Source organism: Pseudopodoces humilis, chromosome 1 (genome assembly GCF_049639895.1).
Source record: "Pseudopodoces humilis isolate 2021_Gansu_Grassland_sample_001 chromosome 1, ASM4963989v1, whole genome shotgun sequence".
Lineage (NCBI taxonomy): Eukaryota > Metazoa > Chordata > Aves > Passeriformes > Paridae > Pseudopodoces > Pseudopodoces humilis.
In genome coordinates, this window is record NC_142200.1 from 49003290 (window position 1) to 49014084 (window position 10795).

Consider the following 10795-nt stretch of genomic DNA (forward strand, 5'->3'; position numbering starts at 1 on the left):
AATGCATCCACAAGATGCTGGACCATTCTTATGTTTAGTTCTTGATTATTTTCATCCTACTCATTGAGTGGGAGCTTTTAAACTTTTTGTAGTAACTTTTGAAAACATGTTGAAAACATGACTATTTAGATTTTTACATCTTTACTAATATCTCAAAAATATATTTGCTAACTCTGTAGCTCAATCTCAGAGTTTTTAATTCTACAATTGGCTTGTGTTAAGTTTGAAAGAAATTCCACTAAGGAAATACTGCCTTTCTCTACTATTTCCTAATACTCATACTAGGCAAATTCTTTTGAAGACTTCCCACATAGTTCGGTTCTTGGTGGCAAGAAAAAACCCAATATTAAGAGGTTTAACCCATCTCATAGAGTTTTAGATCTATCTTGTAGCTGCTGTCTGTTTGAGGCTTTGTTTCCCCTGCAGGGAATATCAGTGATTCGTATACTTTTCCTCCAGAAAACTGAGTCAGTTTTTTATTAAATTCATTCAGCATAAACCATGCATTTTAATAACAGTTTTTCCATATTTTGATGAAAATTGCACTGAATAACCTTCAATTCTTCCTCCCTAAAAATAATTTAGAATTAAGTAATTTAAAATTTTATTTCAGGCCTTGTAACAGCAGCTTCTGAACTCCAGCCCTCCATTGTACTTCATTTGTTTGTGTCCATTCCTTTCCAAAGGCAGATTCTTGATGCTGAGGGAAAGGCTGCCCTGGCTCTGACATTCTTGTATCTCATTTTTGGGCTGTTGGTGGTGCACATCTACAGGACTGTTTCCATTCCATTTTTTGGAGGTGACCTGGGGGGGATAGGTGTGGATTGTTTTTGGCTGAACCCAGCCTTTCTGCTCTCATCTTCTCCCCTCTGCACTTCCCATGTGTTACTTGTCCCCTCTGGATGGGAGTCTCACTGGGAGTACAACTTTTGACAATGCATAAACACTAAACATCACAAGACAGAGCCCCATCAGTCATTTCCCAGTGCATGATGCAATGCTGCATTTCAGATGGCAGCTGCCTGACACCCTGCACTTTTGGACTACAAACACAGCTTTAGAAAATGAATCAGTTTAGTCAGTACAGCTAAGGAGGACACACAACAAAACGAGTTCTACTCCTTATTCAGTCCTACTTATGGACTCTGTCATTGTGAATTTACTAATTTCCTGAAATAAAGTTTATATTTCAGCATAAAATACTGTAATGTAAGACTGAATGATGCCCAAGAGCCTTGTCTGGACTAGGAAATCTCTTTTTAATAGTTTTATCCCATTTGCATTGAGTTAGAATACATTTCCTTTAGTACAGGACACAGGAAAATATTCTTTTTATAATTGATTGATTTAAAAGGGTTCTGCTCTATATCAGCAAAGGGGAATAATACAGACCTGTTGTGGCAGACAACCTGAATTTGAAATAAGAACACTAAACATTAACAACTGCAGAAGCTGACCTGTCACATCATCTACATAAAAAAGACTTGAACAGTTATTTTTAATCAAAATTGCAGAGTGGAGAATCACTGGCTATGTCTGACTGATTCCTTGCAGATGGGTGCTTATGTTAAAACTGGAGCAGTCACAGGGGTTACACAAACTCTTATCTGCTATCACCAGCCATGACAGATCTCCTGGCTCTCTCTCATGGGCATCCCCCTGGGCCACGAGCTGTCCTTTGCTTTCCTTGGACAGGGACAGGAGGTGGCTGGTCCTCCCTTGGCTCATGCCTGGGGGGAGAGTCTGTGGTGAGCCAGTTGCCCAGGATAGCATCTGTGTCCAGATGGCCTTTTGGTATCTCCTGGGATGGTGACTTCACAATCTCTCTGGGCAACCTGTGCCAGTGCCTGGTCACCTTCACAATGAAATGTGCAGAACAACATTAAATAATCACAGAATAAATAATAAAAAAAGTCTGAAAAATTGCTGGAAAGGTTTCTGAACCATTCTGAGGATAGGAGCAGCTGTATCTAGGGTGGCACTGCCACAAGGGCTCCCTGAAATTTCCACACAGAGCTACTGGTCATGCAAAAATTCATGAGACATCTCTGGGTGTTCTGTGATATGGCATGGCACAACACAGCAGAGTGCAGTGCTGCCTGCATGGCTGAGGAAGATGCAGGGCTCTGTGATGGAAATGACACGGGAAAGGTAGGGCTTTTGAGGTTAAAACAATGTTAAAAGGGAAAACTAAATTGAAAACCTTTGCCAAAAAGCCCTCTGAGATAGTGATCTTGTTTGGACTGCTTGACTTCAAACACAGATGAAAAAGCCTTTTTTTCTAGCATCCACAAAAAACAGAGCTATGTAGGCTGTTAAAAAACCCAACTTGTTATATTGCTGACATCTCTTTATAGAAAGGAATTCAAGACTTCGTTAGCAAAAGCGTATTCCTCTGATGCCACAATTCACAGAAAAATAAAATATTCCTAAGAGTTATTAAAATATTTATAAGAGTTGAGAATATTTACAAATTTAGAGAATGACTACATTAATTTAGCTATGGCAAATCAAGCATCAGTGACTAATAAGGAAAGAATTTTCATGGGAAAATATGGTGTCATCATTTGAATTTTCAATCATTTCCCAACTGTTTCAGACCACAAGTAGAGTTTTGTTTAAATGTTCAGAAATCCTGAGGCATATCTTTACTGTCTGGTTAGTTTAGCATTTTCAGCTAAAGGATCTTAACAAGTTTTCTGTGTTCCTGGGACTTTTGCCTGTGCAAAAGGTAAAAAATGTTTAGCTGCAATTTGTATTTTATATATTAAAAGGATTGCGAGTAGTCTTCAGTGAATAAATGGATAAATAAATAAATAAATAATACTAGTATTTTTTTTACAATGTGAGAAGTTACTCTGGATGTTAAGACCAGTCAGAGCCTGTATTTGCTGCAGGTCATTATGCAATGCAATCTTTGAGGAGTAAGCTTTAACAAAGATTAAATAACAAGTTCTTTGGTTGTAGATACATCTTCTGGCTAAAAATCATAATTGCAATGGGGAAGAAAGAGAAGGAAGTGTAATTCATTTGTGTATCTTGGTACTAAGGAACAAATTTGATTCCAGCAACTGTTTCTGATTTGTGTGTGTGTCTTACAAAGTCTTAGGCATTCTTGAAGCCTGATAAAAGCAGGAAATACCATGTTTATATGAAGAATATTATATGCAGTGAATGATTTCCCATATTTTAGTAACGGATTGTTCTCTCCTTTTTAATGTGTGAATTTACTCTCCTTTTCTCTCCTTTAAAATGTGTAAATTTTGATTTTTCCTTTCCTTTGTTAAAGTACCTATGAGAGAATGCTTCCCTGTTGTAAATATTTGCTCAAATAGCAAATGTTGCTGTTTAGGTATCAAATAAAGAGTGCTCCTGTAATTTATGTAAAGAATTCAAAACCTTCAAGAAAACTCCCCAATCTCCAAAAGCCCAGGTGTATGGAGATGTCTTAAAATGAAATAAGACCTGTTACAGATAAGCTGTAGAATAATCGAGTTATATGTACAGTGCATAGCTCAGACATGCTCATGGGAACTGCTTTTTCCTTAAAGCATCCCTCAAAATCAGACCTTCCCCACTACTTTTGCCTGGATGCTCCATCTTCAAGCAGGAAGGGGTGTCATGTCCCAAGACCGTTCTGTCAGGTTTCGTTGCATGGGCCAACAAATATGAAGGATTTCAGGAGGCACAAGTCCTGACAGCTAATGTGAGCGTGTAAACCTCACTTTCTCAGGAAGTCAGGCAAAGAAAACTTCACCACTGACCCCAGATGATCACATAGATGGGTAACTTGGGTTCAGTTGAGCTCATTGTGTGTTGCTGCATAAGGTTTGTTGCCAAGATATGGACTGCAATTTGTACAATGTGAAAGCAGCAGTCACAGCTTTGAAGCCAGTGTTGGAAGTGTAATTGGGTAAAATCCAGGCTTCTTTCAAGATGGTGAGAATCCTGCCAGGATTTTTAAGAGCCTGGGTTCATTAACTGTAACCGAATTCAGAAATAAAGGCAGACTAATATTTTCTCAGCTCTTAGGAAAAATATTCTATAGCTCATTCAAAGTATTGATTTATTTACATGACTCTTCTAAAGCAATAACAATAATTTTAGAAACATGTAGACTGCAGACTTCAAAATGGGAATGAGCTAGAGCCAGTGCCCCTCCAGGTGCTGTTCTTACAGGAACATCATGTACCTTTAATGCAATTAAAACATACGCACATACAATTTCTAAACCCCAGCTGGAGCCTTTGGCTTTTCTTCTTGATTTGCCCTGAGTGATGCATAATGGCTAACTTGGCAGGCTGCCTTTTTTGCAGAGAGACAGGTAGAGCTAGCATGAGAAAAGAGATGACTTATAAAGTCCCTTACCCCATTTGTTAGAGAAAAAAATACTCCCTATCACTGATTTATCTCTAGGTTCAGTTGAGAATATATGTTGAACCAAGAAGCTGCTCATATGAGATTTTAGGACTACTATGGATGATAGAGAGTAAGACCTTAAGAAGTTCATTTATAGTACCAGGAAAGTTGCCTGTCAAAAGTAGAGCCTACTGAATATTTATCAGCTACTCCTGCTCTGACATGTTCCAGAAAACACCCTTAGAAATCATTGTGTTTTGAAGTTACTAATGGCTTCTGAATCTGTCCATGTACCAAATGTGAACACAAAAGTGCAGCTGCTCCCTCACCCCTTGATTTCTTTCAGTTTCAGCCAGAACAAGTTTTCTTTGTTTCCAGATAAGTTAATGGTTTCCCCTTAACCTCAACAGCAAAAGAAAGACATTTTTAAAAAAAGACAAGGACTGGCACCAACCTGTCTCTCTCTCCCACAGTACAAGCAGAAAATTAGTCAGCAAACCACCAACAAGGAAGAGAAGTGTGCAAGACTTTTGGAATGGAGTTGACTATAAAAACAATTCTGACAGTCTGACCCATATGTTTAGTTGTGGGTTTCATGTCACATAATATCACAGGCTTTCTGCTTTCATGCATTAACCCTAACAAGAAAAAACTAATGGGGATGTGATTTGACCCATCACAGAGTGTTCACAACAAAATTACTGTATTTGGGTTTTGGGTTGTTTTTTTTCCATGCATAATGCAAGAAAGACTGAGCAGTGAGGATTTGCTCTGGTCTGGGCAAGTTTCTGTTGGAAAGTAATTAATCTTCCCAAAAGAGACTGCTGTTTCATTTACCCCAAAACATACTGTGATTTATGTTATAAAGGAATAAGGATTTGTAGGATGCATCTGTAGCACAATTGTTTTCTCAGAGCACCCCTGTAGACCTAATGTCCCCTCAGAGTTTGGACGGTTTTCAGGGGTTTTCACTGCCCATTTATGGCCTTTTTTCCTGTTCCTTTCAGTGTTGGTGGTCTGGTGGTGTCCTTCTATATTTTGATAAGGAAGGTAATATAACAGAAGAGGCCAGGGTCCCCCAACCCTGTTGCTTCATTAGTGCATGCCAGAAAGACTGGGTATGAAACAGAGTTTTTAGCTCTGCTCTTGGGCAGCTAGGCCAAAAATGTGGTTTTATCATGTCTCTTTATAACCCTGTTGTTCTCCATGTTACTGCACTGTTGGAGTCTCAGACGAAGGTAAAGGCAAAATGACGACATGAGAGACATATTATAGTCTAATACCCAAAGTGACAGTCACAAAACAAAGAGGAGTCGTCTGTCTCCTCTAGGTGTCTGCAAATGTACACTGAAGCCTTAGATTGATGTGTTGTTCCTCTAGAGAGGCATACTGTGGGGGAGATGGGTTTCTTTTGGCCTTCTGCAGAGCATTTGGCATCTCCCTGCGTGATAGCAGCTCAACAACACATTTGTTGTCACCAACAACATGAAAATTCTTATGTGAAAGTATTTTTTGCCTCTGTAGATACGAGTGCTTGAGTGAAATGAAGTGATCACAAAATAATAAGGAACATGGCAATTACCAGCAGAACTCATTTGTTATCTGTTGTCAAGCCTCAGCAGTGGAAAAAACAGTCATCTGGGCGCCCTAATGAAATGTGACAGACATTCAGAGAGCGAGGGCTGATATTTCCTGACAGCATCACCATCTGCACTCTGAAGGATGTAGTATCTGGACATCATAATCTGTTATGGGCTGTTTATCATCGTACCTCCACGTCGCAGGGCACACAGATCCTGCAGTTACATGTCATCAGCTTTGTTTGCAGCCCCCTCTCCTCAGCTAGGATCCTAATCCATGTTCTCTCACCATGCTCCCTCGTTGGATGTTTAGCTTTCCAAATAACCATGTCAATAGCCTCAGACATAGATATTTGAAAGAAGCAGGTAACAAAAAAGGAAAGAAAGAAAGAAAAAGTCTTCTAGCCTGCCAGCAGGCAAAATAGATGTTAACCTAATTCTTATAAGGGCAGATGGAGTTGTATAATCTGATTTCCAACAGTAAGGGATTTTTCAAGAAGTAATGCTTTAATATATATGATATTACAGCAGTTTTCGCAGCTTCAAAATTCTAATGTAGCAGTGGTTTCTATGATCCTACTGCTACGCACAACACAATTGTTAAAGAAAATTGTTAAAGAATGAAAGATGCAATAAAAAAAGGGTTCTGCCTAAATAGTGGCAAAACATGTTGCCTCAGATATACTGGAACACAGAGATTAAAACAGAGACTAACCCAATCTTTTTTTTAAGCATTTTTTTCAGAGCAAGATAATAAAAGTGACCTTGAGAAACAAAAGTATGGCCTAATTAAAGAAAAAAAAAATCAGGGAAAAAACCAAAAAAATCTCAAACAGTGGAGGCTAACATTACCTTGCATAATTCAGTATTTCCCTGCATTATAAGGATGAGGGGGAAAGTCTGAAGACACAAGTCAAGTTACCAAACAGTTGTCAAGTTACCATTTTGGCCTTGAAGCAAATGCTTTTTTTCTGAGGTAACTTACCCTGAAGAGTGGCCTTGAATTTCCAACTTGTTTGCTAGTGTACGGTGTTTGCTTTCCTGCCTGGTAGTGAGTTTGTGAACATGGGGCACTCAAGATCCTAATTTTTACTCTTTTAAATTAAACAAAACTGAACAGAAGACCAACACAATCCCCCGGAAGGAGGGTCTTGTCTCGCTTCTCTCTCTCATGGAGTACTCCTATCCTGATCATATGAAAGCCCAGTGTCTTCTGCAGAGCGTTACTCCTCAGAGCCCAGCTTGAGATGTTGCTTTGTCATTCACTCAGCTCCTCTGAGCACAGCAATGAGCAAGCTGTCACCTGACTCAGGCACCCATCTTTGAAGCCACCTTTAGCAACTAGAAAGAAGTGTTTGTGTTTCCTGAATGGAAACAGCTCTTCACTTGGTCACATCCCAGTGTCTCAAGTGCTGAGAAAAAAATGGAGAATTCAAGTCTTGTGTTCCTTCAGCTAGTTACCAGAAGGAGGTACAACCTGGGGATGATTTCACAGAATCACAAAATCCTTTCGGTTGGAAAAGATGTCTGAGACTATAGAGTTTAATCTTTGACTGATCACTTTGTCAATTAGTCCATGTTAATAAGTGCCATGTTCAGTTGTTTCTTGACCATGAAAAGCTATAAAATTGAGAATGATGCAGGACATACCGTTTACTTGCACTGATGGTATCTCATATCCCTGTTTTGTGGGTCTCCTGATTTGACTGATTTCTGGAAGTGAATGCATAAAAATAAAGGACCATGAGGTCAAGAGAAAAGCCACAAGAGCAGCTCAGCTCTGAGAGGGTCATTGGCATAAACAGTGCAGCTCTGACACTCCCTGCAGATTTCAGTGATCAAAATAGAGGAGGACAAGACTCCCTGTTCCTACCTATAGATTTAGGAAGTGTAATGCTCAGTGAAACAAAGTGGTTGTATAAAAGTATCTATCATCCTGAATGATGATCCTGAATGAGAAATATGATGGGAAGAATTACAAGATTTAAGAAGTTTTACTTTAAGTTGTACTTTATGAATATATATAAACCTTTTCAGCTGCTGGAGTACCAAGAAAACTATTGGATCCTCCTCAATGTAGATATTAGACCTGAAAGTCTGCTCTTGTAATATAGGGGATAAAAAACCAAATCATGTGTCCTCAGCTGAAGTCAGAAGGGTCTAATAAACTGTGACAAGTCAGGGCAAACTCTGTTCCTGGAGCAGTTTTTGCCTTCTTTTGGCTTCTACAGTTCATCTTGTAGCTGAGGATTTTTAGAATGAGCTGCTTCATGGGAAAGAAATGAGGGGAAACACCATTAGTAGGAGTTACGTTTACTAAGCAAATACAGGGGAAGGGCATCTACTATAGCAACTGAAGACAGGGGCTAAACCTTCTGGGATGCACATGCACACAGAAGAGCAGCTAATTCGCTCCTTAGGGCAGGAGCAAATGGGTCACCTTGCCAAAAGACACAATTTGAAATTTTCCACAGGCACAAGGAGTAGCATTTAAGTCTTCAGAACAATACAGTAGTGCTCATTTTCCAATTCATACCACAAAGCAAGCAATTACAGTCTTCACTACTTGGTGTTTCTAAATGGGATTCAACTCTCAGAGCACGCATGGAATATTTTCCTTAAAGCTATCAGGAGTGTCTTACTCTAACATTTTAGAATCAGCTTAGAATAGCTGGGTTCAGTTTCCAGCTTATGTAAGAGTTAATTTTCTCTCTTTCTGTACAAGTTTTACAATGAGCTACTGTCACAGTGCGTGTGAATGGTTTATGATGATTTGCCCCATGTGGCTTTCTGCTAGAGGCAACTGAAAGAAAAAAAATGAGCCACAAAAATGCCAATACAACTACAATCTCCACACAAACTCCCTTTTCTTTAGAACATCATTTATTGTTACTCATCTTTAGTGAAAGAAAAGACAAAAAACCACACCAGTATGGAACATGTAGCACCATGGGGGTTCTAGTCAAACCCAAACTATAATGTGAACAATTGTTGCTTTGGTGTTAAAACTAGCAAGCTAGTGTAACAAAATCCAAGTAGCAAGTCACTGGAGGAAAAGTGATGAGGAAAGAAAAGCTGCTTATGTTAATTAAACAAAGAAAATCTGCCTGGCAGACAAGAACAGCTTAGAAGCAAATGAATTTAAAATATGTATCTATTTCTTGGTGTTCCCTGAGCACACAGAAAATATATGTGCTCACTCATTCAGTCTTAGGGATTAAAGAAATGGCTGGGCATGTTGACTAAATCCAGGGAAGATGATCTTTAATAACAAAAATTCATGCATGTCCACCTCCTGGTGTTGTGAATGAAGTTCTGGAAGAAAAGAATAGAGATCTTGTACTTCTTTTGAGCGGCAGGATACATCACAAATTAAAATATATTTTTAAAATTATATTATTACCCAAAATAAGGAAAAAAGATTCTGCCAGACCTTACCATGAGGCACCAAAACCTCATGAAGAGAAAGCCCATTCATCAGAAACCAGGCTCCATCAGTACAGCTGCTCACTCCTTACTGAAGTAGTGAAGAAGACATTTACCTCAGGTTCTGAGCTCAGGTAGCTCAGGTTCTCCCCCCACTCCCACAAACTCTTTTGCCAACTTGATCCCTGTGTTACAGGAACCCATTGTGAAACATTAGGTTATGTCAAGAGTCAGGTTTTCATTAATTTAATTTCTTCTCAGACTTGAGTGAATAACCAAGAGAATTAGTGAATCCCATACACTTTCAAGAATGCATTTTACTACCTTTTACATTTTTCACTAATTGAAATTAAATATTTTTTTTTAGAAAAGCCTTCAGTAATGACACATTAACTGTGTATTTGACATAGGCACACATTTAAAGAACAACTGCAGCATATTCCATGGTAATCATATTGAGAATAGTTACATAGCAATTTTATATACTTACCATTGTAGACGTACTGTAATCTGAGACACTTAAAAAATGTTACAAAAAAAAAATCATACATGACTTGAGTAGAGACAGTAAGACTTCTAGGTGATTGTTTGCTATTGAATAAACAGCCAAGAATTTCCAACTCATAATATTATCACAGAATGCTTTTATTTTTTCTGAAATGATAAAATTAATATGGCTGTTTCCAAGTCACAGTTGTTGGTTTTATTTATTTTAGAGCAGGGATTTCCAGTGTAACCACACAGGACCAAAAACTTGATGTACAGTGGCATTTAGTTATCTGTTACAACATCCTGCTGTGGCCATGTGAATCTCCATTTAGGCATTTCTACTTTATTAACCTTACAAAGAAGAGTGAAATATGGTGCAATAAAATTGTTATAATCAACCTGAATGACAACATAGCAAGCATGGAACAGGATAGCCACACACACACGATTCTTCTGTTCTTCTGGAGTTGTGATAATTTCACATATTTGTACAACACTTTACCACTATAAGTGCTAATAAGTGGTGAGTTTGTTTCAAATACTTATAGATACCTTTTTGATTACCTTGTATTTCTAAGATATGAATTATTTTTTGTGCTGAATAATGCATACATTACTACAAACCTCATGAGCACATTTTACTTCATGAGATTTTCTGGTAAGCACATAACAAGCCAAGTCTTCCAAAAGCTTTTGATTTTCCAAGATATTAGACCTCTAATGGCATTGGTATTCTGCCAATGATGGCCATGGCTATTAAACAGGTGAGTAATAAATAGTGTGCTTAACAGGACTAGGACAGTAGCAAAGGGACTGTAAAGAGATATTGTAGAAGCACATAGTGGGAGGAGGAGCAGAATAGGCTCGTATGAAGCAGTGGCAAAAGCCCAGATTCACTGGTTTTTGAAATTCTTCTTTTGCCAAAATGATTAATCAAAAAA